Source organism: Arachis hypogaea, chromosome 1 (genome assembly GCF_003086295.3).
Source record: "Arachis hypogaea cultivar Tifrunner chromosome 1, arahy.Tifrunner.gnm2.J5K5, whole genome shotgun sequence".
Taxonomy (NCBI): Eukaryota; Viridiplantae; Streptophyta; class Magnoliopsida; order Fabales; family Fabaceae; genus Arachis; species Arachis hypogaea.
Genome location: NC_092036.1, coordinates 91,695,902 through 91,720,255, shown reverse-complemented (window position 1 = coordinate 91,720,255; position 24,354 = coordinate 91,695,902). Strand labels below are relative to the sequence as shown.

Here is a 24,354-nt window from a genome sequence, read left to right as displayed (position 1 = left end):
TTCTATTCCGGCCTGATTGAGAACCGACAGATGGATAGCCGTGCCGTGACAGGGTGCGTTGAACATTTCCACTGAGAGGATGGGAGGTAGCCACTGACAACGGTGAAACCCTTGCTTAAGCTTGCCATGGAAAGGAGTAAGAAGGATTGGATGAAGACAGTAGGAAAGTAGAGAGACGGAAGGGAAGGCATCTTCATACGCTTATCTGAAATTCCTACCAATGAATTACATAAGTATATCTATCTTTATCTTTATGTTTTATGCGTTTATCATCATACCCATTTGAGTCTGCCTGACTAAGATTTACAAGGTGACCATAGCTTGCTTCATACCAACAATCTCTGTGGGATCGACCCTTACTCGCGTAAGGTTTATTACTTGGACGACCCAGTACACTTGCTGGTTAGTTGTGCGGAATTGCAAAAGTGTGATTGCAATTTCGTGCACCAAGTTTTTGGCGCCGTTGCCGGGGATTGTTGAGTTTGGACAACTGACGGTTCATCTTGTTGCTTAGATTAGGTATTTTTTTTTCAGAGTTCTTAAGAATGAATTCTAGAGTTTCATGATGACCTGTTGAAATCTGGCTGGCTGAGAAGCCATGTCTAATCTTATTGGACCGAGGTTTCAACTTATCATCACAAGAGCTTGTTGATTCCTATCAAACTTGCTATTGGAGCAATGATCTGCTGAGGCTTGGCTGGCCATTGGCCATGTCTAGTGTTTTGGACCGAAGCTTTCTTTGAAAGCTTGGCTGGCTGTGAAGCCATGTCTAATTCCTGGACCGGAGTCTTAGCCTAGCATTGCACTGATTCCTGGAATTCTCATTAAGAACTTTGATATCTTTTTCTACTTAATTTTCGAAAAAGCACAAAAAAAAAAATTTACAAAGTCATAAAATCCAAAAAAATTTCTTGTTTGAGTCTAGTGTTTCATTTTAAGTTTGGTGTCAATTGCATGCATTCATTCATGTGTCTTAATGATCTTCAAGATGTTCTTGATGATTTCTTACTCTAATCTTTAAATTCTCTTGACTTGAGTGTTTTGTGTGTCTCATATGCATTTTCATTAGTGTCAGTAGTATACAAACTGCTAAGTTTGGTGTCTTGCATGCATTGTTATTTGATTCTTGTTGCATTTTGATTTTTCCTTATTATTAAAAATCCAAAAATATTTTTATTTGTGTCCTTTCAAGTCAATAATACAGAGAATTGAAGATTCAGAACATACTGCAGAGGAATTGCACAGAAAAAGCTGGGCGTTCAAAACGCCCAGTGAAGAAGGACAGACTGGCGTTTAAACGCTAGCCAGGGTACCTGGTTGGGCGTTTAACGCCCAAAAGGGTAGTATTTTGGGCGTTAAACACCAGAATGTGCACCATTCTGGGCGTTTAACGCCAGGATGGCACAAGAGGGAAGATTCTGTTTTCAAATCAATTTTTTTCCAAGTTTTCAAAGTTTTTCAAAATCAAATCTTTTTCAAATCATATCTTTTCAATCATATGTTTTCAAAATCAATTTCTTTCTATTTTTAAAAATACTTGCTATCAATTAATGATTTGATTCAACATTTCAAGTATGCTGCCTTTTCTGTTGAGAAAGGTTTAATGTTTGAATCATATCTTTCCTTGTTAGCCAAGTTTTTAATTTTCAAAATCAAATCTTTTTAAAATGTTTTTCAAATCATATCTTCTCAATCACATTTTTTTAAAACCAATCATATCTTCTTAACCACATCTTTTTCAAAATAGTTTTCAATCAAATCTTTTTAATTTCTAATTTCAAAATCTTTTTCAAAAATCACTTTACTTCTTTCCCACTTTCATTTTCGAAAATTAATTAGTGTTTTTCAAAATGTTTTCAAAATTTCTTACTTAATTTTCGAAAATTACTTCCCCTCTTCTCACATCCTTCTATTTATGGACTAATACTATTCCTTAATGCAAAATTCGAACTTCATCTTCTTTGATAAGTTCGAATTTTCTACTTCTGCCTTCTATTTTTCTTTTTCTTCTGACACCTCAAGGAATCTCTATACTGTGACATAGAGGATTCCACATTTTCTTGTTCTCTTCTCTTTCTTATGAGCAGGAGCAAAGACAAAAGCATTCTTGTTGAGGCTGATCCTGAACCTGAAAGGACCTTGAAGCGAAAACTGAGAGAAGCTAAGGCACAACTCTCTATAGAGGACCTAAGCGAATTCTTCAAAGAAGAAGAACTCATGGCAGCCGAAAACAACAATGCCAACAATGCAAGGAAGGTGCTGGGTGACTTTACTGCACCTACTCCCGACTTCTATTGGAGAAGCATCTCTATCCCTGCCATTGGAGCAAACAACTTTGAGCTTAAGCCTCAATTAGTTTCTCTAATGCAACAGAATTGCAAGTTCCATGGACTTCCATTGGAAGATCCTCATCAGTTTTTAGCTGAATTCTTGCAAATCTGTGACACTGTCAAGACTAATGGGGTTGACCCTGAGGTCTACAGACTTATGCTATTCCCTTTTGCTGTAAGAGACAGAGTTAGGACATGGTTGGACTCTCAACCTAAAGAAAGCCTGGACTCTTGGGAAAAGCTAGTCAATGCCTTCTTGGCAAAGTTCTTTCCACCTCAAAAATTGAGTAAGCTTAGAGTGGAAGTCCAAACCTTCAGACAGAAGGAAGGAGAATCCCTCTATGAAGCTTGGGAAAGATACAAACAATTAATCAGAAAGTGTCCTTCTGATATGCTTTCTGAATGGAGCATCATAGGTATTTTCTATGATGGTCTCTCTGAACTATCCAAAATGTCTTTGGATAGCTCTGCTGGAGGATCTCTTCATCTGAAGAAGACGCCTACAGAAGCTCAAGAGCTAATTGAAATGGTTGCAAATAACCAATTCATGTACACTTCTGAAAGGAATCCTGTGAACAATGGGACTAGTCAGAAGAAGGGAGTTCTTGAGATTGACACTCTGAATGCCATATTGGCTCAGAACAAAATATTGACTCAACAAGTCAATATAATTTCTCAAAGTCTGTCTGGAATGCAAAATGCACCAAGCAGTACTAAGGACGCTTCATCTGAGGAAGAAGCTTATGATCCTGAGAACCCTTCAATGGAAGAGGTGAATTACATGGGAGAACCCTATGGAAACACCTATAACCCTTCATGGAGAAATCATCTAAATCTCTCATGGAAGGATCAACAGAGACCTCAATAAGGTTTCAACAACAATAATGGTGGAAGAAACAGGTTTAGCAATAGCAAGCCTTTTCCATCATCTTCTCAGCAACAGACAGAGAATTCTAAGCAGGATAACTCTGACTTAGCAACCATGGTCTCTGATCTAATCAAAACCACTCAAAGTTTCATGACTGAAACAAGGTCCTCCATTAGAAATTTGGAGGGAAAAGTGGGTCAGCTGAGCAAGAAAATTACTGAACTCCCTCCTAGTACTCTTCCAAGCAATACAGAAGAAAATCCAAAAGGAGAGTGCAAGGCCATCAACATGGCCGAATTTTGGGAGGAAGGAAAGGCAGTGAACACCACTGAGGAAGACCTCAATGGACGTCCACTGGCCTCCAATGAATTCCCCAATGAGGAACCATGGGAATCTGAGGCTCAAAACGAGACCATAGAGATTCCATTGGACTTACTTCTGCCATTCATGAGCTCTGATGAGTATTCTTCCTCTGAAGAGGATGAGTATGTCACTGAAGAGCAAGTTGCTAAATACCTTGGAGCTATCATGAAGCTAAATGACAAGTTATTTGGAAATGAGACTTGGGAGGATGAACCTCCTTTGCTCACCAAAGAACTGGATGACTTGTCTAGGCAGAAACTGCCTCAAAAGAGACAGGATCCTGGGAAGTTTTCAATACCTTGTACCATAGGCACCATGACCTTCAAGAAGGCCTTGTGTGACTTAGGGTCAAGTGTAAACCTCATGCCTCTCTCTGTAATGGAGAAGTTAGGGATCTCTGAGGTGCAAGCTGCAAAAATCTCACTAGAGATGGCAGACAATTCAAGAAAACAAGCCTATGGACTTATAGAGGATGTTCTGTTTAAAGTTAAAGACCATTACATCCCTACTGATTTCATAGTCCTAGAAACTGGGAAGTGCATGGATGAATCCATCATCCTTGGCAGACCTTTCCTAGCCACAGCAAGGGCTGTGATTGATGTGGATAGAGGAGAGTTGATCATTCAAGTAAATGAAGAATCCTTGGTGTTTAAGGCTCAAGGACATCCCTCTGTCATCATGGAGAGGAAGCATGAAGAGCTTCTCTCAAAACAGAGCCAAACAGAGCCCCCACAGTCAAACTCTAAGTTTGGTGTTGGGAGGCCATAACCAACTTCTAAGTTTGGTGTTGAACCCCCACATTCAAACTCTAAGTATGGTGTTAGGAGGTTCCAACATAGCTCTGAGCATTTCTGAGGCTCCATGAGAGCCCACTGTCAAGCTAATGACATTAAAGAAGCGCTTGTTGGGAGGCAACCCAATGTTTTATAATTAACTATTTTCTTTTGTTATTTTATATTTTTTAGGTTGATGATCATGAGAAGTCACAAAATCAATGAAAAGAGCAAAAACAGAATGAAAAACAGGAAGAAAAACAGCACACCCTGGAGGACGCACCTACTGGCGTTTAAACGCCAGTAAGGTTAGCAGATGGGCGTTTAACACCCAGTCTGGCACCATTCTGGGCGTTTAACGCAAGAAAAGGGCACCAGACTGGTGTTAAACGCCAGAAAAGGGCAAGAGGCTGGTGTTAAATGCCAGAAATGGGCACCAGCCCGGCGTTTAACGCCAGAAATGGCTAAAAACGCAATTTTGCTTGCCATTTGGTGCAGGGATGACTTTTCCTTGACACCTCAGGATCTGTGGACCCCACAGGATCCCCACCTACCCCACCACCCTCTCTCTTCTTCACCAATCACCTCAACACCTCTTCCCCAAAAACCCTTCACCTATCAAATCCCATCTTTCTCTTCACCACTCACATCCATCCTTCATAAAACCCCACCTACCTCACCATTCAAATTCAAACCACTTTCCCACCCAAACCCACCCATACATGACCGAACCCTACCCTTCCCCCACTCCTATATAAACCCTCCTTCACTCCTTCATTTTCACACAACATACACACCACTTCACCCCTTCTTGGCCGAAAACAAAAGCCATTTCCATCTCCTTCATTTCTTCTTCTTCTACTCTCTTCTTTCTTAATTTGCTCGAGGACGAGCAAACCTTTTAAGTTTGGTGTGGTAAAAGCATTGCTTTTTGTTTTTCCATAACCATTTATGGCATCCAAGGCCGGGGAAACCTCTAGAAAGAGGAAAGGGAAGGCAAAAGCTTCCACCTCCGAGTCATGGGAGATGGAGAGATTCATCTCAAGGGAGCATCAAGACCACTTCTATGAAGTTGTGGCCTTGAAGAAGGTGATCCCCGAGGTCCCTTTTTCACTCAAAAAGAGTGAATATCCGGAGATCCAACATGAGATCCGAAGAAGAGGTTGGGAAGTTCTTACTAACCCCATTCAACAAGTCGGAATCTTGATGGTTCAAGAGTTCTATGCCAATGCATGGATCACCAAGAACCATGATCAAAGTATGAACCCGGATCCAAAGAATTATCTTACTATGGTTCGGGGGAAATACTTGGATTTTAGTCCAGAAAGTGTAAGGTTAGCATTTAATTTGCCCATGATGCAAGGAGATGAACACCCTTACACTAGAAGGGTCAACTTTGATCAAAGGTTGGACCAAGTCCTCCCAGTCATATGTGAAGAGGGCGCCCAATGGAAGAGAGATTCAAGAGGGAAGCCGGTTCAATTGAGAAGGCATGACCTCAAACCCGTGGCTAGAGGATGGTTGGAGTTTATCCAACGCTCAATCATCCCCACTAGCAACCGGTCCGAAGTTACCATAGACCGGGCTATCATGATTCATAGCATCATGATTGGAGAAAGAATAGAAGTTCATGAGGTTATAGCTCAAGAGCTTTATAAGGTGGCGGACAAACCCTCTACCTTGGCAAGGTTAGCCTTCCCTCATCTCATTTGTCACCTCTATTATTCAGTTGGAGTTGACATAGAGGGAGACACCCCTATTGATGAGGACAAGCCCATCACTAAGAAGAGGATGGAGCACACAAGAGACCCCACTCATCATGAGATCCCTGAGATACCTCAAGGGATGCACTTTCCTCCACAAAACTATTGGGAGCAACTAAACACCTCCCTAGGAGAATTGAGTTCCAACATGGGACAACTAAGGGTGGAGCATCAAGAACACTCCATCATCCTCCATGAAATTAGAGAAGATCAAAGAATCATGAGAGAGGAGCAACAAAGACAAGGAAGAGATATTGAGGAGCTCAAGCACTCCATAGGATCTTCAAGAGAAAGAAAGAGCCGCCATCACTAAGGTGGACCCGTTCTTTAATTTCCTTGTTCTTTATTTTCCTGTTTTTCGAAAATTAATGCTTATGTTTGTCCATGTTTGTGTCTTGTGATCATTAGTGTCTTAGTGTCTATGCCTTAAAGTTATGAATGTCCTATGAATCCATCACCTCTCTTAAATAAAAAATGTTCTTAATTGAAAAAGAGAAGAATTGCATGAATTTTGAATTTTATAACAGTTTAATTATTTTGATGTGGTGGCATTACTTTTGTCTTCTGAATGTATGCTTAAACAGTGCATATGTCTTTTGAATTTGTGGTTCATGAATGTTGGCTCTTGAAAGAATGATGAAAAAGGAGACATGTTACTGAGGATCTGAAAAATCATAAAAATGATTCTTGAAGCAAGAAAAAGCAAAGAATACAAAAAACAATTTTCGAAAAAGAAAGAAAAATAAAAGAAATAAAGTTGTGATCCAAGGCAAAAAGAGTGTGCTTAAGAACCCTGGACACCTCTAATTGGGGACTCTAGCAAAGTTGAGTCACAATCTGAAAAAGGTTCACCCAATTATGTGTCTGTGGCATGTATGTATCCGGTGGTAATACTGGAAGACAGAGTGCTTTGGGCCACGGCCAAGACTCAATAAGTAGCTTTGTTCAAGAATCATCATACTTAACTAGGAGAATCAATAACACTATCTGGATTCTGAGTTCCTAAAGAAGCCAACCATTCTGAATTTCAAAGGATAGAGTGAGATGCCAAAACTGTTCAGAGGCAAAAAGCTAAAAGCCCCGCTCATCTAATTAATACTGATCTTCATAGATGTTTTTGGAATTCATTGCATATTCTCTTCTTTTTATCTTATTTGATTTTCAGTTGCTTGAGGACAAGCAACAATTTAAGTTTGGTGTTGTGATGAGCGGATAATTTGTACGCTTTTTGGCATTGTTTTTAGTATGTTTTTGGTATGATCTAGTTAGTTTTTAGTATATTTTTATTAGTTTTTAGTTAAAATTCACTTTTCTGGACTTTACTATGAGTTTGTGTGTTTTTCTGTGATTTCAGGTATTTTCTGGCTGAAATTGAGGGACCTGAGCAAAAATCTGATTCAGAGACTGAAAAGGACTGCAGATGCTGTTGGATTCTGACCTCCCTGCACTCGAAGTGGATTTTCTGGAGCTTCAGAAGCCCGATTGGCGCGCTCTCAACGGCGTTGGAAAGTAGACATCCTGGGCTTTCCAGCAATATATGATAGTCTATACTTTGTCCAAGATTTGATGGCCCTAACCTGCGTTCAAAGTCACCCTCAAGATTTCCAGCGTTAAACGCCGGAACTGGCACCAAAATGGGGGTTAAACGCCCAAACTGGCATAAAAGCTGGCGTTTAACTCCAAGGAGAGTCTCTACACGAAAATGCATCAATGCTCAGCCCAAGCACACACCAAGTGGGCCCGGAAGTGGATTTTTATGTCATTTACTCATCTCTGTACACCCTAGGCTACTAGTTCTCTATAAGTAGGACCTTTTACTATTGTATTTAGAGATCTTTGGATCATTTTTCGATCTTAGGATCATCTTTGGACATCTAGTTCTTAGATCATTGGGAGGCTGGCCATTCGGCCATGCCTAGACCTTGGTCTTATGTATTTTCAACGGTGGAGTTTCTACACACCATAGATTAAGGTGTGGAGCTCTGCTGTACCTCGAGTATTAATGCAATTACTATTGTTCTTCTATTCAATTCCGCTTGTTCTTGTTCTAAGATATCACTTGTTCTTCAACTTGATGAATGTGATGATCCGTGACACTCATCATCATTCTCACCTATGAACGTGTGACTGACAACCACCTCCGTTCTACCTTCGATTGGGTGAATATCTCTTGGATTCCTGATACACGATGCATGGTTGATCGCCTGACAACCGAGTGCTCGCCTGACAAACGAGCCAGCCATTCCGTGAGATCAGAGTCTTCGTGGTATAGGCTAGAACTGATGGCGGCATTCAAGAGAATCCGGAAGGTCTAACCTTGTCTGTGGTATTCTGAGTAGGATTCAATGATTGAATGACTGTGACGTGCTTCAAACTCCTGAGGGCGGGGCGTTAGTGACAGACGCAAAAGAATCATTGGATTCTATTCCGGCCTGATTGAGAACCGACAGATGGATAGCCGTGCCGTGACAGGGTGTGTTGAACATTTCCACTGAGAGGATGGGAGGTAGCCACTGACAACGGTGAAACCCTTGCTTAAGCTTGCCATGGAAAGGAGTAAGAAGGATTGGATAAAGACAGTAGGAAAGCAGAGAGACGGAAGGGAAGGCATCTTCATACGCTTATCTGAAATTCCTACCAATGAATTACACAAGTATCTCTATCTTTATCTTTATGTTTTATGCGTTTATCATCATACCCATTTGAGTCTGCCTGACTAAGATTTACAAGGTGACCATAGCTTGCTTCATACCAACAATCTCTGTGGGATCGACCCTTACTCGCGTAAGGTTTATTACTTGGACGACCCAGTACACTTGCTGGTTAGTTGTGCGGAATTGCAAAAGTGTGATTGCAATTTCGTGCACCACCTCCCAACAAGCGCTTCTTTAATGTCAGTAGCTTGACAGAGGACTCTCATGGAGCCTCAGAAATGCTCAGAGCCATGTTGGAACCTCCCAACACCAAACTTAGAGTTTGAATGTGGGGGTTCAACACCAAACTTAGAGTTTGGTTGTGGCCTCCCAACACCAAACTTAGAGTTTGACTGTGGGGGCTCTGTTTGGCTCTGTTTTGAGAGAAGCTCTTCATGCTTCCTCTCCATGGTGACAGAGGGATATCCTTGAGCCTCAAACACAAAGGATTCTTCATTCACTTGAATGATCAACTCTCCTCTATCAACATCAATCACAGCCTTTGCTGTGGCTAGGAAGGGTCTGCCAAGGATGATGGATTCATCCATGCACTTCCCAGTCTCTAGGATTATGAAATCAGTAGGGATGTAATGGTCTTCAACTTTTACCAGAACATCCTCTACAAGTCCAGAGGCTTGTTTTCTTGAATTGTCTGCCATCTCTAGTGAGATTTTTGCAGCTTGCACCTCAAAGATTCTTAATTTCTCCATTACAGAGAGAGGCATGAGGTTTACACTTGACCCTAAGTCACACAAGGACTTCTTGAAGGTCATGGTGCCTATGGTACAAGGTATTGAAAACTTCCCAGGATCCTGTCTCTTTTGAGGCAGTTTCTGCCTAGACAAGTCATCCAGTTCTTTGGTGAACAAAGGGGATTCATCCTCCCAAGTCTCATTTCCAAATAACTTGTCATTTAGCTTCATGATTGCTCCAAGGTATTTAGCAACTTGCTCTTCAGTGACATACTCATCCTCTTCAGAGGAAGAATACTCATCAGAGCTCATGAATGGCAGAAGTAAGTCCAATGGAATCTCTATGGTCTCATTTTGAGCCTCAGATTCCCATGGTTCCTCATTGGGGAACTCAGTGGAGGCCAGTGGACGTCCATTGAGGTCTTCCTCAGTGGCATTCACTGCCTCTCCTTCCTCCCAAAATTCGGCCATGTTGATGGCCTTGCACTCTCCTTTTGGATTTTCTTCTGTGTTGCTTGGAAGAGTACTAGGAGGGAGTTCAGTAATTTTCTTGCTCAGCTGACCCACTTGTGCCTCCAAGTTTCTAATGGAGGACCTTGTCTCAGTCATGAAACTTTGAGTGGTTTTGATTAGATCAGAGACCATGGTTGCTAAGTCAGAGGTATTCTGCTTAGAACTCTCTGTCTGTTGCTGAGAGGATGATGGAAAAGGCTTGCCATTGCTAAACCTGTTTCTTCCACCATTATTATTGTTGAAACCTTGTTGAGGTCTCTGTTGATCCTTCCATGAGAAATTTGGATGATTTCTCCATGAAGGATTATAGGTGTTTCCATAGGGTTCTCCCATGTAATTCACCTCTTCCATTGAAGGGTTCTCAGAATCATAAGCTTCTTCCTCAGATGAAGCTTCCTTAGTACTGCTTGGTGCATTTTGCATTCCAGACAGACTTTGAGAAATCATATTGACTTGTTGAGTCAATATTTTGTTCTGAGCCAATATGGCATTCAGAGTGTCAATCTCAAGAACTCCTTTCTTCTGACTAGTCCCATTGTTCACAGGATTTCTTTCAGAAGTGTACATGAATTGGTTATTTGTAACCATTTCAATCAGCTCTTGAGCTTCTGTAGGCGTCTTCTTCAGATGAAGAGAGCCTCCAGCAGAGCTATCCAAAGACATTTTGGATAGTTCAGAGAGACCATCATAGAAAATACCTATGATGCTCCATTCAGAAAGCATATCAGAAGGACACTTTCTGATTAATTGTTTGTATCTTTCCTAAGCTTCATAGAGGGATTCTCCTTCCTTCTGTCTGAAGGTTTGGACTTCCACTCTAAGCTTACTCAATTTTTGAGGTGGAAAGAACTTTGCCAAGAAGGCATTGACTAGCTTTTCCCAAGAGTCCAGGCTTTCTTTAGGTTGAGAGTCCAACCATGTCCTAGCTCTGTCTCTTACAGCAAAAGGGAATAGCATCAGTCTGTAGACCTCAGGGTCAACCCCATTAGTCTTGACAGTGTCACAGATTTGCAAGAACTCAGCTAAAAACTGATGAGGATCTTCCAATGGATGTCCATGGAACTTGCAATTCTGTTGCATTAGAGAAACTAATTGAGGCTTAAGCTCAAAGTTGTTTGCTCCAATGGCAGGGATAGAGATGCTTCTCCCATAAAAGTCGGGAGTAGGTGCAGTAAAGTCACCCAGCACCTTCCTTGCATTGTTGGCATTGTTGTTGTTTTCGGCTGCCATGGGTTCTTCTTCCTTGAAGATTTCTGTTAGGTCCTCTACAGAGAGTTGTGCTTTGGCTTCTCTTAGCTTTCTCTTCAAGGTCCTTTTAGGTTCAGGATCAGCCTCAACAAGAATGCTTTTGTCTTTGCTCCTGCTCATAAGAAAGAGAAGGGAACAAGAAAATGTGGAATCCTCTATGTCACAGTATAGAGATTCCTTTAGGTGTCAGAGGAAAAGAAAAGTAGAAGACAGAAGTAGAAAATTCGAACTTATCAAAGAAGATGGAGTTCGAATTTTGCATTAAGGAATAGTGTTAGTCCATAAATAGAAGGATGTGAGAAGAAGGGAAGTAATTTTCGAAAATTAAGTAAAAGATTTTGAAAACATTTTTGAAAAATACTAATTGATTTTCGAAAATGAAAGTGGAAAAGAAATCAAGTGATTTTTGAAAAAGATTTTGAAATTAGAAATAAAAAGATTTGATTGAAAACTATTTTGAAAAAGATGTGGTTAAGAAGATATGATTAGTTTTAAAAAGATGTGATTGAGAAGATATGATTTGAAAAACATTTTAAAAAGATTTGATTTTGAAAATTAAAAACTTTGCTAACAAGAAAAGATATGATTCAAACATTAAACCTTTCTCAACAGAAAAGGCAACATATTTGAAATGTTGAATCAAATCATTAATTGATAGCAAGTATTTTTAAAAATAGAAAGAAATTGATTTTTAAAACATATGATTGAAAAGATATGATTTGAAAAAGATTTGATTTTGAAAAGATTTTGAAAACTTGAAAAAAATTTGCATTGAAAACAAAATCTTCCCTCTTGTGCCATCCTGGCGTTAAACGCCCAGAATGGTGCACATTCTGGCGTTTAACGCCCAAAACTATACCCTTTTGGGCGTTAAACGCCCAACCAGGTACCCTGGCTGGCGTTTAAACGCCAGTCTGTACTTCTTCACTGGGCGTTTTGAACGCCCAGCTTTTTCTGTAATTCCTCTGCTGTATGTTCTGAATCTTCAATTCTCTGTATTATTGACTTGAGAAGACACAAATTAAAAATATTTTTGGATTTTTAATAATAAGGAAAAATCAAAATGCAACTAAAATCAAATATCAATGCATGCAGGACACCAAACTTAGCAGTTTGTATACTACTGACACTAATGGGAATGCATATGAGACACATAAATACTCAAGTCAAGAGAATTCAAAGATTAGAGTAAGAAATCATCAAGAATTATTTGAAGATCCTTAAGACACATGAATGAATGCATGCAATTGACACCAAACTTAATATGAGACTCTAGACTCAAACAAGAAATATTTTTGGATTTTATGATTTTGTAATTTTTTTGGATTTTCGAAAATTAAGTGGAAAAAGAAAATAAAGATATCAAAATTCTTAATGAGAGTTCCAGGAATCATGCAATGTTTAGTCTAAGACTCCGGTCCAGGAATTAGACATGGCTTCACAGCCAGCCAAGCTTTTAAAGAAAGCTTCGGTCCAAAACACTAGACATGGCCAATGGCCAGCCAAGCCTTAGCAGATCACTGCTCCAAAAGCAAGATTGATAGAAATCAACAAGCTTTTGCAATGAAATTAGACATGGCTTCACAGCCAGCCAGACTTCAACAAATCATCATGAAACTCTAGAATTCATCTTCAAGAATTCCGAAAAAAAAATACCTAATCTAAGCAACAAGATGAACCGTCAGTTGTCCATACTCGAACAATCCCCGGCAACGGCGCCAAAAACTTGGTGCACGAAATTGTGATCAATACTTTTCACAACTCAAATAATCCCCGGTAATGAATCCAAAAACTTGGTATTCAACACCATGGCATAAACACAATTTCGCACAACTAACCAGCAAGTGTACTGGGTCGTCCAAGTAATAAACCTTACGCGAGTAAGGGTCGATCCCACAGAGATTGTTGGTATGAAGCAAGCTATGGTCACCTTGTAAATCTTAGTCAGGCAAACTCAAATGGGTATGGTGATATGCGAATAAAACATAAAGATAAAGATAGAGATACTTATGTAATTCATTGGTAGGAATTTCAGATAAGCGTATGAAGATGCCTTCCCTTCCGTCTCTCTGCTTTCCTACTGTCTTCATCCAATCCTTCTTACTCCTTTCCATGGCAAGCTTAAGCAAGGGTTTCACCATTGTCAGTGGCTACCTCCCATCCTCTCAGTGGAAATGTTCAACGCACCCTGTCACGGCACGGCTATCCATCCGTCGGTTCTCGATCAGGCCGGAATAGAATCCAGTGATTCTTTTGCGTCTGTCACTAACGCCACGCCCTCAGGAGTTTGAAGCACGTCACAGTCATTCAATCATTGAATCCTACTCAGAATACCACAGACAAGGTTAGACCTTCCGGATTCTATTGAATGCCGCCATCAGTTCTTGCCTATACCACGAAGACTCTGATCTCACGGAATGGCTGGCTCGGTTGTCAGGCGAGCACTCGGTTGTCAGGCGATCAACCATGCATCGTGTATCAGGAATCCAAGAGATATTCACCCAATCGAAGGTAGAACAGAGGTGGTTGTCAGTCACACGTTCATAGGTGAGAATGATGATGAGTGTCACGGATCATCACATTCATCAAGTTGAAGAACAAGTGATATCTTAGAACAAGAACAAGCGGAATTGAATAGAAGAACAATAGTAATTGCATTAATACTCGAGGTACAGCAGAGCTCCACACCTTAATCTATGGTGTGTAGAAACTCCACCGTTGAAAATACATAAGAACAAGGTCTAGGCATGGCCGAATGGCCAGCCTCCCAATGATCTAAGATAGCATCAAAACAAGGATAACTACCTAGATATCTCAATACAATAGTAAAAGGTCCTACTTATAGAGAACTAGTAGCCTAGGGTGTACAGAGATGAGTAAATGACACAAAAATCCACTTCCGGGCCCACTTGGTGTGTGCTTGGGCTGAGCATTGAAGCATTTTCGTGTAGAGACTCCTCTTGGAGTTAAACGCCAGCTTTGGTACTAGTTTGGGCGTTTAACTCCCATTCTTGTGCCAGTTCCGGCGTTTAACACTGGGAATTCTGAGGGTGACTTTGAACGCCGGTTTGGGCCATCAAATCTTGGGCAACGTATGGACTATCATATATTGCTGAAAAGCTCAGGATGTCTACTTTCCAACTCCGTTGAGAGCGCGCCAATTGGGCTTCTGTAGCTCCAGAAAATCCGCTTCGAGTGCAGAGAGGTCAGAATCCAACAGCATCTGCAGTCCTTTTTAGTCTCTGAATCAGATTTTTGCTCAGGTCCCTCAATTTCAGCCAGAAAATACCTGAAATCACAGAAAAACACACAAACTCATAGTAAAGTCCAGAAAAGTGAATTTTAACTAAAAACTAATAAAAATATACTAAAAACTAACTAGATCATACTAAAAACATACTAAAAACAATGCCAAAAAGCGTACAAATTATCCGCTCATCACATTCCTAAGTACTTCTTTGACTCGGTAGGGTCCTTTCCAGTTGGCTGTCAGCTTTCCTTCTCCGGGTCGAGTTGTTCCAATATCATTTCGGAATAAGATGAGATCGTTCTCAGGGAAACTTCTTGGCACTACCTTTTGATTATACCTGGAAGCCATTCGCCGCTTTAGTGCTTCTTCTCTGATCCGAGCTCTTTCTTGGATTTCCGGAAGTAGGCCGAGCTCTTCTCTTTGAAGTTGAGAGTTGGTTTGTTCATTGTAGTGGACTACTCGGGGAGACCCTTCCTCGACTTCTATTGGAATCATTGCCTCCACTCCGTATGCTAATCGAAATGGTGATTCGTTCGTAGTAGAATGGGGGGTTGTTCGATACGCCCATAGGACTTTTGGAAGTTCCTCGGCCCAAGCTCCCTTTGCTTCTTGCAGTCTCTGTTTCAGCCCGGCCAATATGACTTTGTTGGCTGCTTCGGCTTGTCCATTGGCTTGGGGATGTTCGACGGAGGTGAACTGGTGTTTTATATTCAAGTCGGCCACTAGTTTTCTGAAGCCCGCATCTGTGAATTGGGTGCCATTATCTGTGGTGATGGAGTATGGGACCCCGAACCTTGTAATGATGTTCCTATATAGGAATTTCCGGCTTCTTTGAGCAGTGGCGTTGGCTAGGGGTTCTGTCTCGATCCATTTTGTGAAATAGTCTACCCCTACTATGAGGAATTTGACTTTTCCCGATCCCTGGGGAAAGGGTCCGAGAAGATCAAGTCCCCACTTTGCAAATGGCCAGGGTGAGGTCACACTGATGAGCTTTTGCGGCGGGGCGATGTGAAAGTTGGCATGCTTCTGACATGGTGGACATGTCTTTACAAATTCTATAGCTTGCTTTCGTAGAGTTGGCCAATAGAATCCCGCTCGGAGTACCTTTTTTGTGAGAGCTTGCGTTCCGAGATGATTGCCACAAATTCCGCTGTGTACTTCCTCCAAGATTCCCTTTGTATTGGAGGTCGGTACGCATTTTAACAATGGTATGAGATCCCTCTTTTGTATAGGGTGTTGTTTATGATAGTGTAGTACTGTGCCTCCCTTTTTAACCTCTTTGCCTCTTTTTCATCTGTGGGGAGCGCTTCTGTTTTGAGGTAGTTAATTATGGGAGTCATCCATCCTTGATCCCGACCTATTATGGCTAGGACTTTTTCTTCTTCTGATATTGACGGGTTCTGCAGTATTTCCTAGATGAGGCTTCTATTGTTGCCCCCTGGTTTGGTGCTGGCTAGTTTTGAGAGTTCGTCAGCTCGGGCGTTTTGCTCGCGGAGTATATGGTAGATCCTATATTCCCCGAGTTGTCTGAGCTGTTCCTTAGTTTTATCCAAATATGTTTTCATGGTAGGGTCTTCGGCTTGATAGCTCCCTGTTATTTGTGAGGTAACGACTTATGAATCGCTGTAGATGTTGAGTTTCTGAGCTCCAACCTCCCTAGCCAGCTTTAAACCAGCTAATAACGCTTCGTATTCTGCCTGGTTATTTGAGGCCGAGAATCCAAATTTGAGGGAAAGCTCAAGTTGGGTTTCTTGGTTGCTTTCGGTTATCACACCTGCACCGCTTCCGGTTTTATTCGAGGAACCGTCGACGTATATATTCCACTCTATGGGGATCTCCGGGGTGTCTGTGAATTCTGCAATGAAGTCGGCTAGGTATTGTGACTTAATGGCTCTCCGCGCCTCGTATTGGAGGTTGAACTCAGACAATTCGATTGCCCATTGTAGGATTCTTCCTACTAGATCTGTTTTCTGCAATATCCCCCTTATGGGTTGGTTGGTCCAAACCTTAATGGTATGAGCTTGGAAGTACGAGCGAAGTCGTTGGGATGTTAGTATGAGAGCGTAGGCAAACTTCTCTATTTTCTGGTAGTTTAGCTCTGACCCTGTAGTGCTTTACTAATGAAGTAGACGAGTTGTTGCCCACCCTCGTCTTCTTCAATTAGTGCTGAGGCTATTGCCCGACTTCCTACTGTGAGGTATAATATGAGTGATTCTCCTTCTCGTGGTCGAGTTAGGATAGGTGGCCGTCCCAAGAATTCTTTGAAGTCTCGGAAGGCTTGCTCGCATTCCGTTGTCCACTTGAAATTTTTTCCCTTCCTTAAAGTAGTGTAGAAAGTGAGGGATCTTATCGCTGACCCTGCTAGGAATCTGGACAAAGCCGCCAATCTCCCATTGAGTTGTTGTACCTCTTTGACGCAGGTTAGGCTCTTCATGTTGATTATGGCCTGGCATTTATCTAGATTTGCCTCGATTCCTCTTTGTGTGAGCATAAAGCCCAAGAACTTACCTGCTTCCACTGCGAAGGTGCATTTAGCCGGGTTAAGTCGCATGCCATGCTTCCGTATGGTGTCGAACACTTGAACCAAGTCGGTCAGTAATGTCTCTTTACTTTGTGTCTTTATCAACATGTCATCCACGTAGACCTCCATGTTTTTTCCGATGTGGTCTGAGAAGACCTTATTCATTAGCCTTTGATAAGTAGCTCCCACGTTCTTAAGGCCAAAAGGCATTGCGATGTAGCAATAGTTTTCTTTGGGTGTTAGAAACGAGGTTTTTTCTTGATTCGGTGGATACATTGGGATCTGGTTGTACCCCGAGTATGCGTCCATAAACGAGAGATACTTATATCCCGATGAGGCGTCTACTAGAGCGTCGATGCTTGGGAGTGGATAAGGATCTTTTGGACAGGCTTTGTTGAGGTCGGTGTAGTCGGTGCACATTTGCCACTTCCCATTTGACTTTTTCACCAAGACGACATTTGCTAGCCATAGTGGGTACTTAACTTCTCTTATGAATCATGCCTCTAGCAGTTCTTGCACCTGTTCTGCCACAGCCTGAAACCGTTCTGGTCCGAGTTTTCTTCGTATTTGTTGTACCAGCCGGGATCCCGGATAGACTGCCAACTTGTGGCTCATCAGTTCGGGATCTATGCCTGGCATGTCGGCGGATTTCCATGCGAAGAGATCAACATTATCTCGTAGGAACTGTATGAGTGATTCCTTTACGTCTCCTTTCAGGATTGTGCCAATATTAGTTGTCTTATCCGAGGTGTCTCCGATCTAAACTTTCTCTACTTCACCTTCAGACTGTAGACGGAGTTCTTCTTGCCTCTGAACTCCACCAAGTTCGATTGTGTGGAACTCTTCTCCTTCGCCTCTGAGGTTTAGACTTTCGTTATAACAGCGATGCGCCATCCTTTGATCTGCATTTATTGTATCTATCCCTTCTGCAGTTGGGAATTTCATACATAGATGTGGAGTTGAACTATTGCGCCGAGTTGGTTTAACGTTGTCCGACCTATTAAGGCATTGTAGGCTGAGCTTATGTTGACCACGATGTATTCTATCTTGAGTGTTCTGGATTGGTTCCCCTTTCCAAAGGTTATGTGTAGCGATACATATCCCAGTGGTTGTACTGGGGTATCCCCAAGTCCGAACAGGCTGTTTGGGTATGCTCTTAGCTCTTTTTCTTCTAAGTTGAGCTTGTCGAAGGAAGTTTTGAATAAGATGTCGGCGGAGCTTTCTTGGTCAATTAATGTACGATGGAGGTTGGCGTTTGCCAGTATGATAGTGATGACCATGGGATCGTCGTGTCCTGAGATAATTCCAGATGCGTCTTCTTTGGTAAACGTAATTGCTGGTATGTCTGGCGCCTCCTTCTTTCCTTCGCCATGGTATACTTCTTTGAGGTGTCGCTTGCGGGATGATTTGGAGATTCCTCCTCCCGTAAATCCGCCGTGTATCATGTGGACGTGTCTTTCCGGTGTGTGAGGTGATCGCTCAGACCGTCCGACATCTTCATCCCTTCTTCTTTTTCTTGGCTCTTTATCCCGGTTGGCCAAAAACCGATCTAGTTTTCCTTCTCTTACTAATTTTTCTATGATATTTTTCAAGTCGAAGCATTCATTAGTGGAATGTCCTCGGACTCGATGATACTCACAGTATTCGTTCCGATTTCATCATCCTCTTTTGCCTTTGAGTGGCCGAGCTGGGGGTATTTTTTCCGTATGGCAGACTTCTTTGTAAATATCTACCAAGGATACCCTAAGAGGGGTGTAGTTATGATATTTTTTTATTTTCTCCCCAGAACAATCTTCCTTTTTCTTGGATTCTTTATCTTTGTCTCGGGAGGCGGAACCGAACCTCGAGGCTTCCCCAAGTCGTGAATTCTCCTCCACGTTGATGTACTGCTGCGCCCGTTCTTGTACTTCATCCAGGGATGCAGGATATTTCTTAGATATAGATTGGCTAAAAGGTCCTTCTCATAGGCCATTTATGAGGCCCATAATGGCAGCTTCTGTTGGTAGATTTTGTATGTCAATGCATGTTTTGTTGAATCTTTCCATGTAGTTACGAAAACTTTCCCGATCTCCTTGCTTGATCCCTAGTAGGCTGGGGGCGTGTTTAGCCTTATCTTTTTGTATGGAAAATCTGGCCAGGTCATCGAAGCCCGAGATGGACTTTGGAGGTAGGCTGTCGAACCATCTAATGGCTGTCTTGGTAAGAGTTGTTGGAAAGGCTTTGCAGCGAACTGCATCTGAGGCGTCAGTGAGGTACATTCTACTTTTGAAATTGCTGAGGTGATGGTTGGGGTCTGAAGTGCTGTCATACAGAGTCATATCCAGAAGTTTGAAGTCCTTTGGAATTTTGGTCTTCATGATTTCCCTAGTGAATGGATCTTGATCCTTGCGAGAGCTATCCTCTGGAGTGGATCGAGTAGCTTTGGTTTTAAGATCGGCCTCGAGTTTTAGAAGCCTATCTTCTAATTCCCGACGTCGCCTTATCTCCCGATGTAGATCCTCATCTTTTTCGCGTTGATGTTGGGCTTCTTTCTCGAGTTGCTTTAATCGATCTTGAAGCACCTCTATGGCTCATGCGTTTGGAGAATCCTTTTCGTTGTTAAGTTGAGGAGTATCCTTTAGTGTAGTGTCCGTGTTTTTGTGCGGTGTTCTATCCTCTAGATCTGAGTCGTGGTCGTTGTCATGGTCGTCCGCCATGGTGATGGGATGACTTCCAGGGTTCCCCGGCAACGGCGCCAATGTTCCGAGGGTTACCTGAAACTGGAGGTCGATGTCGGACGAGATCTTCTGTGCTGGTTGGAGCGGTTGTGTCCGACTTGTTGGACTTGGTGGTAGTGCTGATCCTTGATGTGCGGAAAACTATCCGACACAAAACTCACCGGCAAGTGTACCGGGTCGCATCAAGTAATAATAACTCACATGAGTGAGGTCGATCCAACAGGGATTGAAGGATTGAGCAATTTTAGTTTAGTGGTTGATTTAGTCAAGCGAATCAAATATTGGTTGAGTGGTTTATCTTTAACAGAAGCTAAATTGCTTGGAATGTAAAGGGAGAGGGGAGAATTGCAGTAAATTAAAGAACAGGAAAGTAAAAGATGCTGAATCTTAAAGAACAAGAAATTAAATGACTGAAACTTAAAGTGCAAGAAATGTAAATTGCAGTAACTTAAAGTGCAAGAAATATAAATTGCTTGAATGGAAAAGGGAGTTGAGGATTGGGAATTCAGAATTTCAGCAAAGGAAAGTAAATTGCAACAATTAAATAAGCAGAAATTGAATTAGAAACAACTAGAATTCAAACAGAAATGGGAATTAACTTGAAGCAGAGGTTCACAGAAGAACCAACAAGGAAAATGGGATCTCAGGACTCAAGAGACTAGATAGCAAAGTCTAGATCTCAATTACCTTCCCAGATCCAAGCCCACAAAGCAATTAACAAGAAATTGCAGAAGAAGCAGTAAAGGAATTGAAATTCAACTTAATTATGCAGAAGAGGAATTAAAGAGATTTTGAATGGAGATTGAGACAGAATTTCCTCAATTCTTCACACCCAAAACTCAAACAAGAAAAATAAAAATGCCCACACAAGAACGAGGAAGAAGAGAGATCAATTCTCCTCCCTAATTCTCTGAAATCTCAGTGAAGTCCCCAAGAGAAAGTTCAAAAGCTCAAAATAAAAGTAAAAGTTCAAAGGAAAATTCAAAGTTCAAAAGTAAAGGAAAAAGGTCCTCATTACATCAAACTATCTCCTATTTATACACTTTCTATTCTTGGATTTTGGAATTTGGATGGGCTTTTGATTTGATGAAGAAATGAATTTTATTGGATTTTTAATCCAATTTTAGCCCATGAAGAAAGTAGCTCCCAGGAGGCTGCCCTGCCCTTGTGGAGGGCAGAGCAGAAAATTTTGCATCTGGCCCATGGTGCATGCGTGTGGTGCGTTGGTGTGTGCAGGATGCTGCCCTGCCCTCGCGGAGGGCAGGGCAGAACTTTTTGGTGCGCCAGAATGGTGCCTGTGCGTGCTGCTGGTGCTGCCGAGTGATGCCTTGGTGCGCCAGAATGGTGCGCTGGCCGTGCACCACAAGATGCTACCCTGCCATTGCAGAGGGCAGGGCAATGTTTCCAAATTGAAGCTCCGTGTTCGATCCTTGAGTGACGCGCTCGCTATTCTTTTTTCTTGGTTTTCCTGGCACCAAACTAAGGCCTAGTTTCTTGTTTCCTCATGGTGCCGTGTTCGATCCTTGTGGCAAGCATTAGTGAGCTTTTTCTTTGAATTTCTCCCTTTGGTGAGCCCGATATTGCCCTTGAGGAGGGCAGGGCAGTGTTTTTGTCTCCCTTGTTCCATGGCACCAATTTGTGCTCTGCCCTTGTCGTGGGCAGGGCAGGGTTGCCTCTCAAGGCTTGCTTGCTCATGTTGCCCTCCTAGAGGACAGCGTGCCCTTGTGGAGGGCAATGCTTGCATTCCTCCTTTATGCGCCACGCCTTTTTCTCCTTGGGCCACGCTTCCTTAAGCCACGCTTCCTCTTTTCTTCTTTTCTTCACCTATAATAGACCAAAACAACTACTCAAAGTATCACTAAATTCACAAGGCTTATAAATCAATTAAAATTCAATTAAAATCAGCTTAAACCTCATGAGTTAGCATCAATTTAATGGTGGTTGCTTGATCTAAAGAAGTTATGCATTTTTATTCCAAATCTCTTACTTATGATGCAAGAAAGTGCATAAAGACTAATAAAACAAGTGAAATTAGCTTGAAAAATGGGTATATGATGACTTGTCATCACAACACCAAACTTAAATCTTGCTTGTCCCCAAGCAAGCATCAAAACTAAGAGAAAATGAAATGAACAAGAAAAGAACACATATCCTTATTAGGCATATAGCAGAACTTGATTTATGGAGTCTTTATGCAGACAATGATAACTCAATTATTGTTGCTGTTACATAATATACATCTTTCCTCAAAGGCTTGCTAAACTTGCTGTTATAAGACTTACTTTTTAATTACTCCCTTGCTAACTTTTCTTTCTTATAATGCTTAACAAGCTTATTATTCTTTTGGAGGTTTGGTGTCTAATGTTGCAGTAGTAGCCTTTGACTTTATTTTTTTCTTTTCTTGTACTCAACATCTTTCCACCACAGACACATGGCTCACTATTTCTTCCTAGGATCATTGATGCCCAGCATCTCTTTGGATAACTAAATGTTCTGTATCTAAGTTGCTCTTTATTGTGGATTTTCAATTGGCCATCCCAAATCAGTTGATCTAAGTGACCGGGTTTTAAAATACCCCTTAGAATTTACTTATCCAAGCATATCTTAGTACAAGAACACCACAGGCATATGTCCTAGGGTCCAAGCTATTGGTGTCCAACCTTTATTCTTTGTTTTTCTTGCCACTTTGGCTTTTTCTTCTCCCTTTTCTTTCTGTTTTTGTTCTCAAGGGCTTTTTCTTTATTGATAAGGATCTTTATAACAGCAAGCTAACTCACACTTAAATGAAAATGATATTATGCAATAATTATTTCATGAGTTATGCATTTAATCAAACACATATACCACCATTAACTTCCATTCTTACTTATGCAACATTGGATATTTACTTTTCAATTCAAATAATTCTCTTTTATTTAAGCATGTGGGAAACAAAACAAAATTTAGCTAAGTGATGGATAACAAGCATTATGCAGATTTAGCATTCTTAACAAACAATTTCACTTGCAACTAGATAAACACTTTAGCAAAACATACAATGGTTTCCAGATTCAAAACACTTCACAGCAGCCAGGATTAAGTCTAGATACAACCTTTGACGTTGCAGCCCTTTGATTCTTCCTTCTGTTGTGTTCTCTTTGAGTTAAGATGCATAATATCTTCAATTGTTGACTCATGTCCTGCATAATTCTCAAAGTTGCTTGCTTCTCAAGCCCTTAATTGTATGGTTAGTATGCATAAATCAGGTGTGGTTCCTGGATTTATTTTGGTGTGGGAACACCAAACTTAATTGTTTGCCACTGCTTCTGATGCAACAGTTAACCATATGTGAAACCTTGTGTCCTTGCTAAAGGTTAATGAAATTAAATATAGACAGCAATTAAACAGTTGAATAATGTGTTTGGTTGCTTGGAGCTAGCATCATGCAGGAGGTGAGAATGTGTTTTTAAATAATATTTTTGGTGGAACACCAAACTTAGAATCTTTCATTCTTCCCTCAAATTGTTTTGGTGTGCAACACCAAACTTAGCTCCTTGCAATCCATACCAATTATTCAACATTTTTATTGAAAAAGTTATGAAAGAAAACTACCTCAGGTTGGGTTGCCTCCCAACAAGCGCTCTTTTATTGTCACTAGCTTGACATTGAACTCCCTTTAGAGTGGTTGATGCTGGTGATGTCTCAACTTGTCACCTCTCACTGTAAGCTTTCTATGTGTGCCTTGATGCTCAATTTCAATATGCTCAAGAGAAAGTATTTGGTTGACAGTGTAATAATCTTCTGTTCTCAGCTGTTGATACACTAGTTGCACCTTATCACCTTTAGAAAATCCTTCAGTTAGGATTTTCTTATTCTTCCACCCTTTGTAAGCCTTCTTCTTGCTCTTCATCTTATTCTTTCTTGTTGATCTTTCTTCCTTGATAGTGACTTGGGTTGTGATACCTTCCTTCTTGTTTATCATCCCAGCTTCTTTTTGAATTTCTTTTTCTTCTTGCACCTGCTTATTTTTCTGTTCTACTGCCTTGTTGGTTGCTTGCTTTGGAAGGAAGTCGCTATTTGTCTTGCTTGCTTCTTCATTACTTTGTGATTCTGGAAAGACTTTCAAGGTGATGCTCTCCTCATGCATCCTGAGAGTTAGCTCTCCCTGCTCTATATCTACAATGGCTCTAGCAGTGGCCAAAAATGGTCGACCAAGTATTATGGAGTCACTCTCATTTTCTGCTGATTCTAGGATCACAAAGTCTGCTGGAAAGATGAACTTGTCAACCTTAACTAAAAGGTTTTCAATCAACCCTTTAGGGTATACCACTGATTGGTCTACCAATTCCAAGGACATCTGTATTGGTTTCACCTCTCCTATGCCAAGCTTTTTCACTAAAGAAGATGGAATTAGATTTATACTTACTCCTAAGTCACACATCCCCTTGTTGATGAATAGGCTTCCAATAGTGCACGATAGGAAGAAGCCTCCAGGATCTTCAAGCTTGGGAGGAAGTCCTTTTCTGATTAATGCACTGCATTCTTCACTGAGCATTACAGTCTCCTTCTCACTCCAACTCCTTTTCTTATTGATGAGCTCCTTCAAAAACTTGGCATACAGAGGCATGTGCTCCAATGCCTCAG

At 41.3% G+C, this 24,354-nt stretch overlaps 2 non-coding genes across 2 annotated transcripts; one reads left to right on the top strand and one right to left on the bottom strand.

The window, feature by feature from the left end:
• Positions 1-2,619: 2,619 nt before the first annotated feature.
• LOC112716433 (small nucleolar RNA R71) lies at positions 2,620-2,727 on the bottom strand. The gene has a single exon (XR_003160355.1). It is a non-coding gene; the product is annotated as a small nucleolar RNA R71 (small nucleolar RNA).
• Positions 2,728-10,712: 7,985 nt separating this feature from the next.
• On the top strand, positions 10,713-10,820 carry LOC112712812 (small nucleolar RNA R71). Its single transcript, XR_003157906.1, has one exon. It is a non-coding gene; the product is annotated as a small nucleolar RNA R71 (small nucleolar RNA).
• The last annotated feature ends 13,534 nt before the right edge of the window (positions 10,821-24,354 follow it).